Raw genomic sequence first — 20,417 nt, 5'->3', positions numbered from 1 at the left:
TGTGCCAAGAAGACAGAATCTATAGCAGCACTTTGAGCGTGAGATAAATGTGAGACCGTTAAATGAATGAACGCTGGCAGTGCTTTCAGTTATGTGAAAGAAATATACACCAAAATATAAAAGGAGAGCATTAAAACTGCAGATACATTACTTACAGCCGTTATTGATCATCTAGACACAGCGGTCTTGCTTCACAGCTCATGTAAATCAATAACTAATCTTTTGGTGCTGTTTATTCCTTGTTTTGATTTGTGTAAGATTTCAACCAGACTGTATGTGTGAAAACACCTGACGTTACGGAGAGAGAACGGCAGGAAAAGACAGCATCAATCAATGGATAATAAACGCCCATTCTAAAAAAGTCAATACCATCACCATCATCGTTGTTATCAAAGGGTTCATCTCCGGAACATGCCGGATCTATCCCAGCTGACCCTCCCTGCAACGGTCCAGTTCATGGTCACGCACTCCAGGGACTCACGGCGCCATTTCCTGCTCTAATTTTCTTAAAGAAGCAGAGGTTTTCACAGCTATAGCAGCAATCCGATTATCATAGTGGGATCAGTCGTCATGGAAACCAGGGACGGCGCGTGGCGTTAAGCCATCCCTTACACATCCCGAAACATCAAGAACTAGTGTGAAAATGTAGCCTCCCTCAAAATAAAGACATGACACACTCCGGCTGACGTATGAGGCACATTCCCAAACACATGAGCACATTTCTGACGCCGCGTGTGACCATCTCCAGCTGATAAAATATGGACTCTGAGTTTCAGGGTAACATGCAACAGCTAAAAATCCACTGCTGATCCTTGATGAGCCAGAATCTCAGAGTGTCTGATTCAGGAAATTAGCTTTGCTGGACAGATTTGGCTTCCATTGCACCGTAAATGCAGTTTGATGCGGCCAAAAAAATCACGCAAATATTGCAAAAACATGACAGGATATTGTGTTGAGCCTGTAAACAGAGAAGGCTGACGTTCCACGTCAGAATTCCCTCTGACAGAGTACAGGTGGAGGAGAGATTAATCAAAGGAGGGGGAAACAATGCTGTGAAACGGAGGCAAATAAAGCCAGAAATTCTTGGCCACACGTGGAGATGACAGCCATCTGTGAGCTCCTGCTCCAAAAATCTTATTACCAAACCTCCCGCTGAGTGAAAACTTTGTTTCCCACCTGTCTGCCATGCATGGTTTTAATCCCGTCAGCGCTTCATTCCAGCGTTTCCATCTCAAAGACGTGTAACCTCCTAACCCGGCAGGTCAGGTCATGCTATTTATGGTCTGTTATCCCTGGTTCGCAAAGAATATAAAGTGTCTGGAAAGTTTAAATTAAATTTACATGCTGCTTCAATTAAATACAGCATTTTGCATATTTATGAAAAATAGTGAACTGTGTTAAAAAGAGTCACAAACCCCCCCTCCCAGTTGTTCAGGTATGACTTTAGGTAATGCACCAGGAAAGCTCAAGCATCAGGAGGCTGGAATACAACATATAATAAAGCATAAAACAAACACCGTTACCGAGTCTGTCAGGACATTTGGTGTTTCTATTGATTGAAGGCTGGTCGCCAACGTTTGAGAGCATTACCTGGTGAACTAATGTGTTTTTGTTGGAAAGTGACTCATTAAGGTGTGTGTACAAGGTTAAAGCTGTAACCGTCACTTCACCATCACGCTGATGAACGCACAAATATTACAGGATATATATCTTTATGCTTGGGGACCAACAGCCGAGCAGCAGCTGAACATAATCAATGCTTCAATCAACACTGGTGAGCAGTGAGAGCGCACGAGCCGGGCGTTTGAGGAATGACCTGAGCATTGTCCTCCAACCAGCAGAAGTGACCGACCTAACAATAGCCAGCCCTGGGAAAGACAGCAATGATCTTCTTATCTTCTCTTCAATATATTGATGCGTTTGCCAGGTGAGAACCATTTGGACCAGAGAGGTGTGGATATGCATGTTTATGAACTGGTTACCACCACACAGGGCGCTCTAAGGCTCCTTAGTGCCAGTCAAGCTTACTCAAGCGTGGTGCGGGCTGAACTGATTGATGGACGAGAGCGGAAAAGGCAGGTGGGGTAAGAGACACGGGCTGAGGAGAACCTGAGGTTAGGCTGCTGTCACTGATCTAATTGGTGCATTCAGGCCAGGGAAATGCGGGGCCTCGTGGGTGCAGTTCAGCTCACTAAAAGCTCTTAAACCATCAGGTCCACAACATTTGTTTGTCTGGTCCAGACAGGAAACACTGAAAGAATGACTGGCATCACATTTTCTTTCCAATTACAGAGCTGTTGTAAACACTCTGACCTCCATTTTTCCCCTTGTCTGCGTCTGTGTTGTATTAATTTTTGCCTCTGTCACTTATGATACATTCACATTTTCAATGACTGTTTGCAAAACAAATTTACAGAATGTAATTACATGTAAATCAGCATTCAGCACCTTGTAACAATTTCCATCTTCTGGCCCATTACAACTCAGACATGAGACATAACAATTTGTGCTGTAAGGATATAAAAAAAATCCATAAAAATAATATAAGTGTAAGAAACTGGGAGAAATATTTCATTACAGGCACTGTTAAAAGATACATTTGTTAAAACAGGTGTACACTGTAATTATTAAGCCAAGAGGAACAACTAGGGAACTATTTTAAGCTGCGGATGAACACGCATTTGCTGTACGATGGTTGATGTGAGATTCACATCCCACTGATGCATCCGGCTGCACAAGAATAAACGTCAACCTGTTTTCCAATCATTCATAAACTCAATACTGAGCTGGATATGAGATGAGTCTGTTTAAAACTTTAAATGAACTAAAACCGATGCTTAAACAGTAATAGACAGGAAGGCCGTGCACGGAGGTCACGTGCACTGACTCCTGAGACACATTTCTGAGTCCTGGGAGGGAACTCATGCAGCAACTGTGTGTGGAAATGTTAACTTGGTAAGAGCAGGTAATTCGGTGCATGTCAAAGTCAAGCCACCATGATCCAGCAGCTCTGTGTGAACTGCGCTCCCTCGGTGCATGCTGGGTAATTTGTACCTCCTCAGGGTTTAGCATATCAGGAGGCGGAGAGGTTATTAATACTGACAATTGTGGCACACTGGAAGGGAACGAGACTGGGAGCGAGGTTTGGCGAGAAGAGACAGGGGAAGAATCTAAATGACACCGAGGATAAATCATCACGCCGTTATTGGCTTTTTAAACTTTAAAAGTCGCATTGCTGGAAAAAACCTCCTTCAGTGGTGCCAAAAGTCTTTCTGTCAGTTTAAAAATAAGCCGCTGGGCCTCTGGGGGTGAAGACAGGAGCTGTTTATCCTGAGGTCTGTGGTTTTCGAGCCAAGGCGGCGTCATGTAAAAGTAGAAATGCTGATTTTGTCTGTTTGGCTTTGACAAAGAGTTCCAACCAAAACAACACTGTCACCAACTTTTGACAGAGGGTGAGGGTGACGGCAGATGAATAATGCACGAGCTCCTGCACCACCTCAACGTTTGCCTTTCATTATTCTGCTCACTTTGTCCTCGCTTACTGAAATTCATTACCGCACGCGCTCTGATGATTGGTGGGAGAGCGCGCGCTCGGAGAGGAAACCTAAAGCTACTGATTGCATTTTTGCCAAACGTGACTCTTTGGGCACATTCTTGCTAAATGAATGGAGGGGAAGAGGTCAGTGCACATGCACGCCAACACTGCGCATCTCTCGTCAACAGGTTGAAGCGGGTCCAAAGTGATGCCGTTTGCTGTCACAGAGATCGTTAGCATCAGTGTGGATTCATTAGAATGCTTCAGCCCTGTGAGACACAACTGTAATGGAATCTGTATCTCTTGTAGTGGACGTTTTCGATAGGGGACGCTGATAACGGAGTCCCAGGTGGAAGGACCAGCTCAGTGATTACCCTCCATCCACTGCATGCTGATCTCCTTCAGAGCTTGTCGATACGTTTAAGGACACGGTTCTGAGAAAATGTCTGATTTTTCGATAACCCCCTGGCTTTTAACTCTCTGTGTCGTCCCTTTGACCTGACAGATCCTTTAAACAGAATCAAATGATGGCTTCAAAAAGCGGGGTGGAATTAAGATTGAAATTGTAAATAAAAACATAGTATAGTGCTCAAAGAATCTGAGTTTTGTCTCTCTTTTGTCTGTCTGGACTGCAGAAAAGGATTCTTTTTTTTTGTCTTTGCGGCCTTCGGAGATGAAAGAGAAACTCAAAACTGTCTGTCCTTTCCTTTCCGACGGCAGTGGTCTGATTAAGACGACACGGAGACCGCTGCAGCGTGCCCAGATGGAAAATGTATCCTCTTTCTAGCCCCGCAGTCACCCTCTGCGCCCCTCATTCTTTTTTTCACTTTGAGCCAAATTCACCTGGAATGTCTTTCCATGCCCCCTCATGCTTCTATTTAGGCTTCTGTGGGGAAGAGGAGGGTTTATTACTGGCAGCGGAAGACTGAGACTACTACCTGTGGTCGGGTCAGGAGCCCCATTTTTCACACAGCTATGGCTACAGTTTATTAGCTACAGTCGACACACAGCTTCAGAATCAAGGACATCCCAGGAGACAAAGAAAAGAATAATACGGCCACACCTTAATTTCATGGCGTTGACAGATGACGAGGAGACGAAGAGAGGCGGGTCAAAGGGGAGGAGGCTGAACAGATGAATGCCTCTCACTTCATCGCAGCGCTGAGGCGAATAAACACAGCCGTCTGTGTACTGGCCTCTTTTCCGAAGCGCGTTATTAACACACCACTGGAAAACACTTAACTCATGCCTATTCAATTATGCTAATACACACATATACAAATGACCCCGGTTAGTTATTAGCTGTCCTAATTAGGGGACACGTGTATGAGGGTCCGGCAGAGAGAAGTGAGGGAGAGGGAGGCGTGACAGCGTCTTGCTATCTGCTGATGATAATGGAAGCCTCAGGGCAGGGCTTGGGCAGCTCACATCGTGTCTGTCTGGACGAGTCCGTGCTGGTGTTGGTGACAGCGGCCAGACTTTTGTTTGCACTTAGCGGACATGCAATCAACCACAAAATCCATAGTCAGCATATGGACGGGTGTGCACGCCCATGAACTGATGTACAGTATCAGTTTAGGCCCGGGAAGTCCTGTGTGACCTCCAGGGCAGAAGACAGCAAGGTTTCATTTCACCGAAACAGATTTAGATTTAATAATAAATCTGAAACGTGAGGCTCAGTTTTAAGATGATCTGCATGTACCAGCATGGCATTTAAGTAAAAAGCTGCTGTGAACGTGCGCGCTGCATGAATGACAACCCGGCAGATGAATCAGAATGCTTCGTTGCACGGAAAGAAGAAGAGAGCGCACTAAAGAAAAGGAGCGATGGGTGGGCATGATCTTTGCTGACGAAATGTCAGGTTCTAACTCCAGACTGGGGAACACAAAAGATTAGGATTCTTATGATCACAAGGTAAAATAATCGAATCTATTTGTGGAAGGTAATTAGCATCAATCCCAGCTCCTTCTTTGCTTCTGTCGGGGAGCGGCGGATTCTCCATGATTCTGCTCTGATTATCAGTGCTGGAACCAGAAAGCCACGTGGAAGGGGCTCTCTTTATTTCCCTGATATTCAACTAAATTCTAATCATTTGATATCTTTCATTAAAGGGGGGACACAAAGCCCATAGAGTAACCCAGTCTGAAAGCCAAGTGGGATTTAACGCTCCAGCGAGCTACGTGCACTGTGGCAAACAAGCACTTGTGAGCTCTGCTTATTTGAAAAGAGTTTATTTACCTGGTCTACCTGGTTTAGTCCACCTGTGGACTCAGTCACTGTTAGCCCAAAGAGCTTAAAGGTGGCAAATATTCCAATTGGATCTTTACTTTCTCCTCCCACAGTAACAGGAATACCCGCTACACCGAGCAGGGTCATGCTCCGCAGGAAGTTCTACACAGGAGCGCTGGATCAGCGCTGCTCGGCCTCAGTGTGATGCTCCTAATAAAACATGGTTTAAGGTGTCTGTGTGCAGCAGGTCTTTCTGTAGGGGGCAAACAGGACACGGGCAGCTCCGCGCCCTGTTGGCCTCACAACTGCCACATCTGACAGCATCATCGACACACAGAGGAGATGGCTGGAGGCCCCCGATGCATCGCTGTGATGGAGGAAAAGCTGACCGGAGTGCGTCCAGTCTGCACGTATTCAGCTAATAAACAGAATGAGCAACATGTTTTCTTTAACTTTCCAATCAAATATCACTCTTGTCAGACACCGCGTAAAAAGAACCGCTCGTTGGAGGCCGACCCCACTCCGTCCCATCTTTCCCTGGAGCGAAAAAGCTGGCCAATCAGAGAGCACGAGAGCAATGAGTCACAGGGAGCGTGGATTGCAGCTCCGCTGGAGCGAAAGGAGGTGCGTGCCGCTCTGGGCTTGAAAGCTGTAAAGTCCAGGCATGAGTGATCTGGTCTGAACACAGAGCAACACCCACACATGACACGCTGGGAGACCTACAGACGCCGCCACAAAGCAGAAAAATTTAACTCCAAACATATTAGAGGTGTGTATATTAGAGTCTGTGCTCCTTTAGTGCGCGTCTCTCTTCCTCTTTTAGAAGATTTAATCAATGCTCAATCGGACATGTTGCCACCCCTTATTTACAAGCCCACTCTGCAAGGTTAGCTGAAGGTCAGCATGATGCCTAATCCAAATCTAAGTCAGCCTGAACTGTGTTTAATATGGGACTGTTCAGCAGTGTGAATGGACTCATTAACTATTGATGCAGTGGTGAGATCTCACAGCAGACACACTAAATAGTTGTGAAATAAAACGAGCCTGTCAGCAGGAGCGACATTTTATGAGAAAAAGCATTCAATTGCCGTCCAATCGAGAGAGTCACAATGGACTGTCTCCATAAGCGAGTCCAGATTTAACACATATTGTACGTCTAATAGCAACAATGGTGTGATTATGAGAAATGAGCAGACTGTTCAGGTCCACTCTGGGACACGCATATCCATTTTCCAAGGAGTCAGTGCGGCCCAGTTGATGTGAATAGAGCATACTGAATGCTGGGGAAGAATAAAAGAAATGAAAGGTGGTGGAAAAATGAAGTTGAAATTGAGGCAAAATCCTGAAGCCGAGTCGGCTTTACGTCTGAAAGGATGCGTGTGTGCTGGTCTTTCATGGTTTCAATGGAATCAAATAGAGAGAGGGGGCTTATTTGAAGCCCCTCGATGCAACCTTCACCTCTTTCATGTTGGAAAATGAGAGCAGAAAAAAAAAAAAACGCCAAGAAAGAGAAAAGCTTTGCTGAGCCTCCGGCCCAGTAGCCCATCTTTGTTTAATAGTCTACTGTACATCAGCATGCTTGGATGGAGGGAAGGACGGGAAGGAGAGATGGACTAGTTGGTTTCAACAGAATCTGGGATAATGAGGACGGAGAGACAGAGATAAGAAATGACAAAGGGGAAATGACAAACAGCGGGGAAGGCAACGCAGTGATCCGATTACAGTCTCATTAAATGACAAAGCAACCAGAGTTAAGAAGCCAGCGCGCAGCTTCAGCCCCTTTTATCTCCTCTGAATAACCGTCACCTCTGACCACACCACGAGTACCAGACCCTCGTCTCAGGGCTGACCCTCTCCCAGGGTCCGCTTATCTCCTCCTGCCGCCACAGCTGCATGCAAAAATGCAAACAAATAATTCCCCAGATTATTCATGAGAAATGTTGCCTGCCAGAGTCAACTTTGATCTCTACTTAACAGCAAAAGCTAAAAGATTCTCCCCGCTCCTTCCAGTCCCCCCCCCAACAGTTTGTTTTTTCCTTTGGAGTAATCTCCATCCTTGTAAATCTGACACCCCTGACACCTGTCATCTTGCATGAGCCGCCTGCTCCTCCTCATCCTCCTCCTCATCCTCTCCCTCTACATGACCCGATTCTCCCAGTCACAATTACAGTAGTGCTGCCCCGCCAGTCACGCTTGCACATGCATGTTCACAACTGTTGTTTTAAGCCCCTGTCCTCCCTGCGCGGCACCCGGGACCCCCTCACGCTGTTTCACAAGTGTGCCGTCCAATCCTCTCTTACCTGGCAGCACGCTGTCTTTCCCGGGTCCTCTTAAAAATCCCAGAAAGGGCTTCAGACGAGATGCGGCGCTTGAGGAAAAAGAAAAGACAAAGACTCAAAAAGCACCCTTCCTCCTGTGTGTTTTTTTTGTTTGTTTCACAGAATGGCTTAAGAAGCACTCACGATCACACACTCGAACACCGAGTCAACGGCTCCGGCAAGAGAGCAGCTCGCTGTTCTCCCTCTCTCCATCCGTGACACCCGCCTCTTCTCTTCCCGCCCACCTACTCCGGCTCCCTCCCCCCCCTTCCCTCTCTCCCTCTACTCCCGCTCGCTCTCTCCATCAGACAAAATGCAAACATCCCCTTTACCTTCCAGCTCCGCTCACTATTTTCAGACATTTTCCAGAGCCGCTCACACCTTTTGTGAAAACAAATGTCAGCTGCGGGTCCTCCGAGCTGAGCATTTCCACACAAAAGCATTTCGGGCGGTTTGCTGTGCTGGAAAAAGACAAAAGTATTGGCGAAAGCCTAATACATCTAAAACCTTAGATGCCGTGGCTAATGAATAATGCTAATGAGGCATTCAGCACAGGCTCCCTCTTCAAAGCTTTAACCGCTGCTTATTCACGCTCATTCTTCTTCATTCCCATCTTTCTGTATCGCTCCGTGTTTGCCCTCCTCTGGGTTCTGCGGGTGTGTTTGACGCCGTTTCGCAGCCATTCTTCAGAACGTCACGACAAGGGCATTCCCAGAGTAAGTGTATGCTAATTCTCATCCTCCAAGAGCCGCCCGCATCCCTTCTTCTCTCATCCTGCCCAGATGTGGCACTGTGGGCTCCGGGGGGCAACTAAGAGCAGTCTCATTTGACCACCCGCCTGGACACAACAAGGCCCTGGGAACCCAATTTAATGGAAGTGTGGATGTTTAATGGTGCTTTCTTGGCATCAAACACAAAAGTCCTGCAGCCAAGAGATGGAAAAATAACCAAAAACAGCCTTTCGCTGCATCTAATGAGAAGGAAACATAGCAGCATTAGAGATAGATGGACTGGCGGTGTTTGTTCATTTATTGACTAGTTTACGCCTCAGTCTCAGGCAGTCTTATTCTTGTTGAAACCTTTCTTTTCAAAATGGTGAATCCCTAACCATGTTAGGTAACCATGCCAACGCGTACATGTTGACATTTTAGCACGTAGTTTACATGTAGTTAAAGCCTGTACATATGAATAACACATGACTAATCAAATCACCATCCCATTCATAAGTCTCTGCACTAAACACTTGTTTATCCCTAAATAAATAAATCAGTTTGTGGTGTTGCAGCCCCCCCGTGGCCACGCCCCCCCTGGTGTTTCCTGTCTGCCCTTTGAGCCAAACGCTTGAATGGGTCATCTTGCATCTAATCAATTGTCTCCCCGGGACATCCTTGAATTTACCTCCCAAGTTTGCTTGTTTGCTCTGCAGATTAATTGCGTGTTGTTTTCTCCCAGACGACACATCTGTTTTTTCCGCTCATCTGCGGGCTGTGCGGCCTGCACGCTCAGTCGTGACTGAAACCAGCCGGATGTGCACATGTATGTGCCCGGCCAGTAAATAAGGTGCACAGGCTGATAAAACACAGCGAGGTGCACTGCTCTGTTGACAAAATGTATAAAAGCTAACAGATAACCAGCTCTGACAGAAAGCAAACAGGGAGGCTGTTAATGATTAGCAGCTAACACCCTGCCTGGACACTAGACGGCCTGCTTCTCTCTATAAGCTTTGGTTAACTGGCTGTGTGCGTGTGTTTTGTCTCGCCGTGGCCGTAGGGGGATCGATTATGGGGTAAGGCAATGTGCACGCTGCAGTTTTGTTGCCCAGCGGGCTTGTAGTTCAAAACTAATGAGCAAGGGACAAAGTGCATCCATGCTGTGCAGTGCTGGCCATCTCCAATGGAGAAATTCCCAACAATCTTCAGAAAAATGTCATTTCCAGCATGGCATAAAGCCTCCCTAGTGGCAGCGGCCATGAAAACTGCTCACCTCCAATAGATTATCTTGCTCTGAAACTGGCTGGCAGATAAGCACAATTGTAGAGAAAAAAGAACACATCTATCGAACACCTCTATCAGGCTCTCTATAGAGGAAAAATGCAATGGTTAATGTATCTGCTGGGAGTTTTGTGCCCTTTTTAGGTGTCAGCGAGTGTTTCAGGTTCAGCATTTAAAAACGAGGGGCAAAAAGACATTAAATAATGAAATAAAATGGTTTTTTTTCCTGTCAACAGCCAGTGTTCTCTCGGAAAGAACGATCCAACAAAGAGGGCTGTTATACCCTCTGCTACGACGGTGGACTCTGTCCTCTGGGGCGGGACACGCCCTGTGGGAAGCATGTGGGAATACTCAGAAGATGGGAGAATGGATGGTGAGATGGAATAATGATCTGGTGAACCACATCTGGTGAAGAGATGAACTTTCTAGTCACCTCCATCAATGGTTCCAACCTCATTTATCCACCAATGAGTGGATATGATGAGGCCATTAAAAGTCTGGCGCTGTTAGCTGTTTCCTGGTGAAAACAACAGCAACAAAGTCTGAAAAGCCGATTTAAGAAGCACTTTGTCACTCGAAAAGAAGCTACAGCGGAAGCTCTTAGAATTCAGGTGTCCTCCAGAGGTCGATCTGGAAGGAGGAGGACAGGAAACAAGAGGAACACAAAGGTGTTATTTGAAAGAAAAGGGCAACAACGGCATTCAGAAAAAAAATTAAATGAATGGAAAGCCTTGGACTCTGGTCTCAATCATGAATGAGAACGGCTCCCGGTCGATTTTTAAAATAAAATATTTTTGTGCTTCGGATTCAATCCAAAATATTCCCAATTTAATTTTTGAATTAAATGAATTAAACCGAAGTCCCTCAACTCAACCATCTTTGAATTGGTCTCACTGAAACAAACATATATTTAGGCAATTGTAGAGCCACTGGACTACATAATTAAATTATACATTAGCCGTTATAAAAGTTCAGGGCGTCTTTGTGGACGAGATGTGTTCTCCTGATAAGATCAGCTCCGTGGACATAAAAAAAGTGACCAGAATAACTTTGGTCGGTCCGAACTGCAGGACACTCAATGTCCCATTAAAAAAAAGATGTGTCAGTCAATCTTTAGCGAGCAAGCTTGTTTGTATCGTGGTTATTTATTATTTTAATAGCAAACTATGCATTTGAGGTACGTAATGGAACTTACTCATAAAAATAGCTTGTCTGTTGTCAGGACTGGCATCAGTATCTGCAGATATTAGAGCCTTTCCGGTGTTGTATATTGCCTTTTTTGTTGAAAATGTATTGCTCTGGCTCTGATTCTTATTTAATGTGACTCCCGTCACTCTCTGACTTCCCCATGTCCCCCACTGGCAGGAAGCTGTCACAAATGACTTACAGCATCATCAGGGGGGTAAGTGGCTGTTCAAATATGGAGCTATTCAGAGGATTCTTTTCAAAGCAGGCAGATGCTCTTTTCACCCCCCTCCTGCCTCACTGCAGATACTGTACACACTGAGTCCACAGCACCCCCACAGCACCTGCTCGGGTCGGGCCACTTTCTGCTGATGTCACACAGATGTTTGGCTGCCACTTGGGCTTATGAAGGCCAGAGACGCAGCAAAATAGATACTGTGGGGTCGGAGGGAGCTTGAGGTTAAAAGGTTAGTCTGGAGAAACCTTCATTAGCATGCTCAGTAGCTTCCATCTGCTCACTGCAGCCACTGGTGCCACATCTTTTTATCCCAGTGGTGATAATTACCACATTCTTATAGAGAGATAAGTGGCCCTTTTGACCCAAGAGTCCCCCCTGACTCATGCGTAGACACAACGTGAGGAGAAAGACAACCGCGCCTGTGAAAAGAAGGTGGACCACACAGACCAGTGAACCTGTTGGAGAACCCTGAACTGGGACGGGATTGTGTACACAGCACTGCCTCTTGGAGTACCCCGGGCCAAGTCTGTGTAGTGGACTCAGAAGGGGGATTAGCGAGGATTTAGAGAGCAGTAATTACCCTTGCCCATTGACTGTCTGGTAATTAAATTACCTTAGCAACCCCCGTTACTGCGCAACACACAGATGCTCCAAGGTCAGCGAGATGTCACTTTCACAACACGCAAAAACCTAAAATATCAAAGACATATCCGCCATAAACATCATGGCAAACACACTACGTTCAACATGACAGTCAGAGGAACTCTGCTTTGCTACTGTAAGAAGATGAGAGTCCTAAAGCAAAAGGGTCATACCTATAATTTAACCCAATCATATGAATTAATCTCATCCACTGTGATACTTATGTGTTATTTACTGCTGAATGCACCCAGGACAGCTTACTCATGGCTGATTCATTTCACGTGTAGTTATGATGGAAGACGCTTATAGCCAAGTGAGGTCTGAGCTGAGGTTAAAGCACGGCGGGTTTGGAGAGAGAGGATAGCGATATCAGCAGCAGCACCCCCACATAGGAAGCAAAGCCCCGATCATCACCCATTCAGCTGGGGCAGAAAGGGAACTTTCAGCTCACATGAACAACAAACTATGATATCATGAAAAAGCACAATATTTTATTAGAATTTACCCAGCAAAAGCCAATTAAGATTAATCTGGATGCATCAAAAGCTGAGGATTTATCAGTAGCTATTTTAAATTCAGTCATTAACTTGCAAACTTGTGCAGCCTTACAGTGGCACTATGTTAAACTGCATCGCTGCCACTTCAATGCATCCATAAGCTGCAGTGGGAAGATAAGAGTCCGAAGCTACCTACACGTGCTGACGCAAGCGCTCGCTGGCACGTGGACGGCAATTCATGGAAGGACTTCACACACTCAACAAATATCAAGTTACTGTTTCTGATTTCCTTTGAGAAACCACCTCCACCACAAAATTCCAGACCTTTGCATGAGTTTATCTTGACCACAACGCTAACAGGACGTGTAAAAGCAGCTGACATTTGAAACAAATGCTCACACGTGGCATTCAAGTCTCGCACGAGAAAAAAAACGACCTGTGCCCATAAACTGGGTGGGTGTGTACGTACTCTGTGTGCATGCTAATGGAAACAGTCTGCAGCACAATTGCTCATTAAGCAGAATTGACTCTTCCTGTCAAATGTGTGTTTGCGAAGGGGGACGAGGCGTCCAGACATGGGAGTTGTGGGACTGCATGAGATGATTGATGCCCTTGTTGTTCCTGGGATGTTAGAAATACAGGACAGCCACAATTTTTTCAATTCCCAACCTTCGAGGGAGGTATAAATGGAAAAAGGTGGGCAGCTCTTCAGGAACAAGTCGATCAAGACACATATATCCCTTTAGATTGCCACTAGCATCCGTCGCTGCCTGATGGAACATTTAAGGGACACGAACAGCTGGTGTCACACACACTCCGCAACACCTGACGGGCGAGATGTTATCGGCATGGCAGAATTAAGCCAATAATTACAAGGCCAGATCTTAATCTGAGGCTCCAGGATGAAAGCAGCAGAAAAGTGAGGCAGGAATCATCTCTGAGGAACCTTTCCCAGTCACGTAGGCTGCCCCCCCCCCCCCCCAACCTGGGATCCCACCTGCTATAGGCTGCCCCAGAAGTCACCTTGACAGCACCCTCCATCACTGCGGCGCCCAGCAGCGTGTGACAGAACTGATCTCTGCTCAATGCAGGATTCCTGAAAGGTGTGTGGCACACCAGAGACAATAAAAACACCTCTGATGAGCAAAGCCGTACTTGCGAGTTGGGGCGTGAATTTAAAAGAGAAGATAAACAAGTAATCACATAAAAAAAAAATTGAATCCGCCATTTGATTATTAATCTGCACAAAGCCGTCTTGATAAAAATGAAGTGAATCATTCCTACCAAAATCACTTTAGAAAATTAAACACGCACACACGCGTGATTAGAACAACAGATGATTTGAGGAAAATAGATTGAGGATGAGTCTGGTGCAATTTAGATTTGAGCTGTTACAGTGTTGGTGCTGCAGTTTTATCAGCCCCATTAAACCAACATCACAGTTAAACCCTAATACACATGTTATCCTCAGCCCAAACTGCCACCTAAAAACAGGTTGCAAGCAGCAGTGTGTTACCGAGGCAGCAACCTGCGGCTCCAATTTAACCTTGTCTGCCCTGATGAACACTGGTGAATTGTTTTGTTTCAGCTAAGAAAATTGGGACCTTGCTCAGAACCCCAGAAGATGGACACTCTGACTCCACCTGAGCGGCGGGCTCCTCACTTTCCCTGCCTCTCTCAGCGGGCCGCACTGGGCCATTTGGATGTGTCACGGGCAATAAGGAAGAAAAATTAGACCACTCTTTGGGTCCACGCTCAGCAGGCCCGATTCCTCCGCCACCTTCCTGAGCCGGGGGGAGGCTGAGCTGCTCGCATACGAAACAAAATAGGATTTAAAAAGGCCAGAATCAGCCAGAGTGGCTCCTAAATAACCCCCGACCCCACCTGCACCTGCACCGGAGTTATTGATGGGCGGCGTAACAAAAATGACCACATTTTAAACACAAAAACCTACACTTAGAAGTGGAATGAGCTGCATCCTCTGTGAGTTGTCTTTTATTGGGTAGGACTGAGCATTGACTCACCTTTAACTCGACACCGCAGGTCCTCTTTAAACACTTCCTCCACTCTCAGCAGTGTTCAATCGGCTCTACAGAAGACAAGAAGAAAAAGGAAAAAGAAAATGCGTTTAAAGCGTAGAACTCCCGCCGATACATGCGAAAACCACGTGCTTTACATTTGGAAGAATCAGATGGTGTGTGGTTGGTTCCGTCCGGCTCCCTTCTGCTCCGGGGTCGCGGATACGAGCGGATGTCTGTTCTGTGCTTTCACACGCTGCTTCATGTTAATCACAGACCCAGAGCAAAGCCTGCGCCAAGCCCCCGATTTCAAATGCACCGCTAAATATGCACTCCTAACAAATACCATGACTGGAACATCATGAGCATGGCGTGATATCAGAGGCTCCACGCTCGCATCCTCCTTTGTGGCCATCTGCACCGGCTCTTTTGTGAGGCTTGGTGGTTCGTGGCTCATGTCTCCCGTTACCTTTTCCCATGTTCAGTCCTTCTCGTCAATTCCTGACCCATTTTTTGGACTAGCCTTCACACTATCATGCTGTTTAAAGGTTTCTGACCACCCTCATGTCTGAAGCGTAGATCATTTAAATTGAACAATCTGGGATGAATATCTGAGGCTGTAATCATGTAATTACCAGCTCCACTAGCAGATATATGATTTTCTCATCTGCTGGTGGGGCCAATGCAGCAAGCCCCTCTATCTCCATGTTCAACAACCTGTGCAGTAGCGAACGCAGCGGCGTGATGAAATCTGTACATCTGACTGTAGACTGAGAGCCGTTCTGGCCGGGGATGAGAAACACTTGACATGAGAGATATTACCGGCGTAATCTACGCCGAGAGGTTGCGTTTCAGAGCGCGCTGACCTTTCAGGGTTGAACCTGTCAATCACTGGAGTGTTTCTACTCGCCTGGCACGAAGAAAAGGCCCGCATATGTAAGCCAGACGATGAAATCAACTAGTTTCTGCTGTGACATTATTGTTCCTTCTGGTCTCTGCATCTGTAAACAACAGAGCTGCCCCTGTTTTTACAGACATACTCAGGTTTCATCCCGTTGTGTTTTACATTCCATTTTGAGGGTAAAGGGTGTTAAATATTTTGCTATAATATTTTGAGATCAGAGGAGTCTTCCATAAAATGAATTCCACTGAGCTTCCCAACACCCCTGATAAGGGCCAGGCTTCCACTGTGCCATCCATCCACATACGGTTCATCTCTCTATGCATGGCTCTCCACCATCTGCTCCATCCCTCCCATCAGAATCATAGTGAGGAAGGCCTGCGTCAGCCATCACCATTTATAGTAATTTATGGTGTTCTTGCACAGCTTCTTGGGATGCTGCTGAGAAATATCATCAATATCAGTACATGACCTGACTTCTCTGTTCTTGCGACGGTCTTTCCCCTTCTGCCGATACCTTTGATTGACAGCCTGCAGTGGAACTTCTGTCATACACGTCTGCCAGTAAAGCTTAAACTCGGCACTCGTGTCATCATTTTTAGGTCCTATTTCTGCTCTGGTGGAGGGACCCTGCAAGCTGCTAAAACACAGAATCTGGAGTGGCGGCGATACGGCGAGTTAGTCTGTTGTGACACAGCTGCGCTCCTCTCTTCTTGCTTTGATGGCTGCTCGCTGAGAGCCTAATTGCGAACCCCAGAGATCGCTTTGAATGTTAAACGCCCTTCAGTCGTCTCAAACAACAGTCGCAGATGAGTTTTTCATGGAGGTGTAACCAAATCTCACATCCATGAAACATATACCTTTTTTTTTAACATCAAGGCTTTTTTAAGCTCTGAACCGAGCAGGACGCAGAATGGAGCCGTTTTATTAACACTGCGACTTTGCTGATTTCCCGTCAGCTCCAGTGAGCCGTCACATGTAAGGTATGGAAGCAGGGATCACAGTATCTCCGGAGTGGGTCCTTATCCCCGTGGCAGCGTGCTGTCCTGCGCAGAAGCTGCCCTCTGAGCAAACAAGATTACACTGATGAACAGAGGCGGCCGTGTTTACTCCCTGAGTCAAGGTACTTTGGGGGTGACTGACTGTCAGAAACGGGGAGAACTTTGGAGACGAGATGTGACTCTGAGATATCCAGAAGGGTGAACTGAAAAAAGAAAATCCAATCAGGGAGTCTGTGAACCTAAAGGTCACTGCGGGTGAAACAAGCGGGATTCAGAGTTTAACTCTATATCTTCCTAAAACACATGTGATAGGTTTTCGGAAGCAAAATAACTGCTGTTTGCAGACGACCTTGTTGGATTTGATGACTTGTTCTGACCTTGAACTGCGCACATTTGACATCTTAGAAACACAAACACTTACATATATTATTATTTTGACAAAAACATTTCGCTAGGAATGGCTGTCTGTGTGTTCACGTTTAAAGTCAAGCCCGCTTCAAATTCACGCTGGTGACTCTACTGAAGCACAGCTCATGGATCTGACCGGTTTAGGTCGCGCTTGGCTGTGATGCACGTTGACATATATCTGGTCGGTAACACTGAGGCGCTAAGGCGTGACAGACATCTGTGCGTCCGGGCGGCAGATTGCCATTTCTGAAATGGTTTCCATCTTGGCGGAGGATGCGTGATTCCTATCGCCGCTGTCATTTCCTGCAATGGTTTATCTGTCCACTAGAGGCGATTTGAGATCGCTACCTGAGGCGATGGCATTGTTATTCACACACATGCCTGCAGCAGCCTACAGTGGCCAGAGACCCTAAATGGTCAGTGCATGTGTAAGGAAGGTGACTGTATGGTAAACAGAGGATGTGGAGCACACGTGAGCTCCACCACTGTCATCATGACGCTCGGCTTCTGTAACCAGAGAACACAGAGGACGCCGACATGAAACATAGTCAGTGACCTATAAATGCTTCCTCAGCTATACCGAGGATTTGTATGCAGTGTGCATGTAAGCTGGGGGTGAAGACATGTCATTGATGGAGGAAAAACAGAAGCTAGGTTTCATTTTAGGCTCAAGAAAATTAGGGATAAACAGTCTTAGATTTATACAAAAATAAACAGCATTTAAAAGCCCGGTCCAGTATGACACAGAGCATTTTCCATAACTATGAATGAACACATTTTGCATCGTGCTTTTATTCACTACATTACAGATGAGAATGATATCGTGAAAACTGGCGTTTCGGAGAGCAAGGAAACTAAACTGGGCCAGAGGGGGGTCGTATCCATGGCGACTGCAGCAAAAGAGCCAGAAAACACATATAAGGCTACTTTAAATCGTGCGACGTATGAGGAAAACAGTGATCCTTGTTTCAGAGACAACACAGTTCAACATATTCTCTTTCATTGCTGACATTTCTACAAACGTGCATAAAGGAGCTATTTCTCCATATTCTCTTTCAAGGTGTCTACTCCATCCCACCTTCATGTTTTATGAGTCAACTAGAGTCAACATGAAGGTAGTAGGTGGACTGCCAGCGTTGAGAAGGTCACTATAGGTACAGGCTCTGTTAATAATGACCTTTGGGGTTATGAATAAAGGGCTGCATCATATGGGAGCTAAACATACCATTCTGCATGTGCTTCTTCATCATCTAATGGAGAAACAAAACTAATTCCATGTCCAACAGTCATAGAAGGACATGCAAATCAGACAGAATGACCTTGGAAGTGCTGTTCCTGTGCATATTATTATTTGTTTTTTTTAGTTGAGAAGGGAAAGGTCACTAATCTTTTATTTCTTGAATATCACAGAGCTCATATTTAATTCAGTCTGCGTGTGGAATACAAAGTATTGTCCTTCAAAAAGTTTGAAAGGAGCCTTTCTGTTCAGATGCCACTCATGTATAAATTTATGACATTTGCGTTAATATAAGCAATGCACTGAGGTCACATAATGCTGATGATCAAAGCTGGTCCAAGCCAGTAAAAAGCTTCACTCCGGGGGCAAAAAGCTCCTATTGACGACAGCTGCTCTCCCCTGGCTCTGAGGCTTTTACTAGCTCCCACCGCCTCGCCGCTGTTACAAAGACGGGCTGCCCTGAAAGGTGCCTGATGCTTTTTGGCCTTAGTAGATGGAGCCAAGGTGCTCCGTTTTAGCACTTGCCACATCATTTTCAAATGATGTAGAAGGTTTTTTAAAAAGTCTGGATGCAGACAGGCACAGGATTCAGTGTTAACCTGACATCTGCTGGAACAATTACACCATGGGGGGCACATGGTGCTCCAGTGTGTTTATATTCTGGACAGAAAAGCACTCAGGGACTCTGCTTACATCCCTGCATGACTCCGTTCTTGCGCTGCTGCATCCCGTCCAACAAATTCAAGTGTCACTTCTGTTCACTGGAGTCAGATTAGAATTGCATATGCATAAGCAGACAGAGGTGTGAAGAAGGAGCTTAAAACAAGGTGAGGAAATGGCCATTTGTTTCTTAAAATTTAAGCACTTTGGACTTTATTTTGCTCCTCAGTTCATCTGTGTAAGGCAGCGGCTCGTGAGCTTTTCTATTCTTAGAGGAGTGAAAAACCTGACGTAGTTTTCAGAAATAACTGCACACTCTTAGGAGGCGTTGGGTTACCTAGCAACACGACAGCAAACCGACTTTACATGTTAACTAAAGAGAATTTGTGACATGGAACCAGCAATCCCTGCTCAGCATCACGGCACAGAAGAAGAATCCTTCAGCCTCGGAAACAGACGGAATCCATGATCTCCTCTGAAGGCAGGGGACGACTGGTGAAGCTCGGTGGGCAGAAGGTCCACCGGTGTTCCTACGCTCAAAACAGACACTTAGAATTATGCTCCCATGTTCAATTTACAAGCCACTGCAAGCCAGCGCAGCATTAAACAAGCATCTGGGTGTTTTGGCTCAGGCTACATTCAGCTGAGCAGAGAATTCTGCTCTCAGCTCCGCACCGAGGTGCAGCTACGACTGACACCGCCTCATTTCATGTCAGAACCAGACATCTTTATCCATTTGCTTGTTATAGCTTCGTTAGAGAAATGAATTTTACTTAGTGGTGTTGTAAATGTTTACAGCAGTCAAAGATATAAGGAATTATTATTATGACTTCATGCCACATAAACTCACGGCAGCGCAGCCTTGTGAGCAGCAGTTACTGAGCGTGAGCAAAGCCTCCCGACATGAGGGCAAATCAAAGAAAATTACAGCCCAAAGACGACACGCTGCTAGAAATGATTTTCATTCATCGCCTTAAGCCATCGGCTTGGCCTGGTGAGCTCTCGTATGCAACGTCACGATCAGAACAAGCATCATCAGAGGGATGAGTTGCCCCTTGTGGAATCTACAAATATTTTCCCGCCTGATGATATTTGCTAAACACACAAATGCGGGCAATTAGGACACGTTACAGTCGGCATGTGGCAGTTAAGAGGGAGCGCGGACGCCGAGGTGGAGTCGCCCAATCAATCACTCTCCTACGAAATAATTGACTGGAGTTAGCTGTGAAGTCAACCTCAAATAACGGCTTCAAAACTAAATCATACAAATAAAAACAATGCTGAGGCTAAATAGCTGTTTGTTCTTCGGCTGCGAGCCTTCTTTATGCCGTCTTTGGATATTTACCGAGCCACGGCTTAATCCCACATGAAGGGATGAAAAAAGCACCACCCACACACTCAGAGGACTGGAAAGAGGGATTAGAACCACGGTCTATATTTCACACCCACACACACCCGCATCCGCCCATGCAAACTGTATTATTGTTTCCTCCAAACTGGGATGTTTCAGAATCAAACGCACAAACATTCGGGACTGAAACTGAGCGGTCTTGAAAG

General features: G+C 46.0%; 1 protein-coding gene across 5 annotated transcripts in view; it reads right to left on the bottom strand.

Annotated features, from left to right (window-relative positions):
- Positions 1-20,417, bottom strand: part of syt1a (synaptotagmin Ia) — an 85,720-nt gene that overhangs the window by 36,080 nt on the left and 29,223 nt on the right. For 2 of the 5 annotated variants that reach the window (XM_029825600.1, XM_029825599.1), the window contains exon 3: positions 14,660-14,724. The gene's annotated coding sequence lies outside the window, so the exon portion shown is untranslated. Of the gene's footprint in view, positions 1-8,064; positions 8,310-14,659; positions 14,725-20,417 lie in introns of those variants that run through there. The other 3 variants (XM_029825598.1, XM_011613238.2, XM_029825601.1) reach the window with 3 other exon arrangements.

The sequence above is a fragment of the Takifugu rubripes genome, chromosome 18 (assembly GCF_901000725.2).
Source record: "Takifugu rubripes chromosome 18, fTakRub1.2, whole genome shotgun sequence".
In the NCBI taxonomy this organism is placed as follows: Eukaryota; Metazoa; Chordata; class Actinopteri; order Tetraodontiformes; family Tetraodontidae; genus Takifugu; species Takifugu rubripes.
The sequence above is the reverse complement of the archived record's forward strand: the minus strand, read 5'-3'. Positions and strand labels throughout refer to the sequence as shown.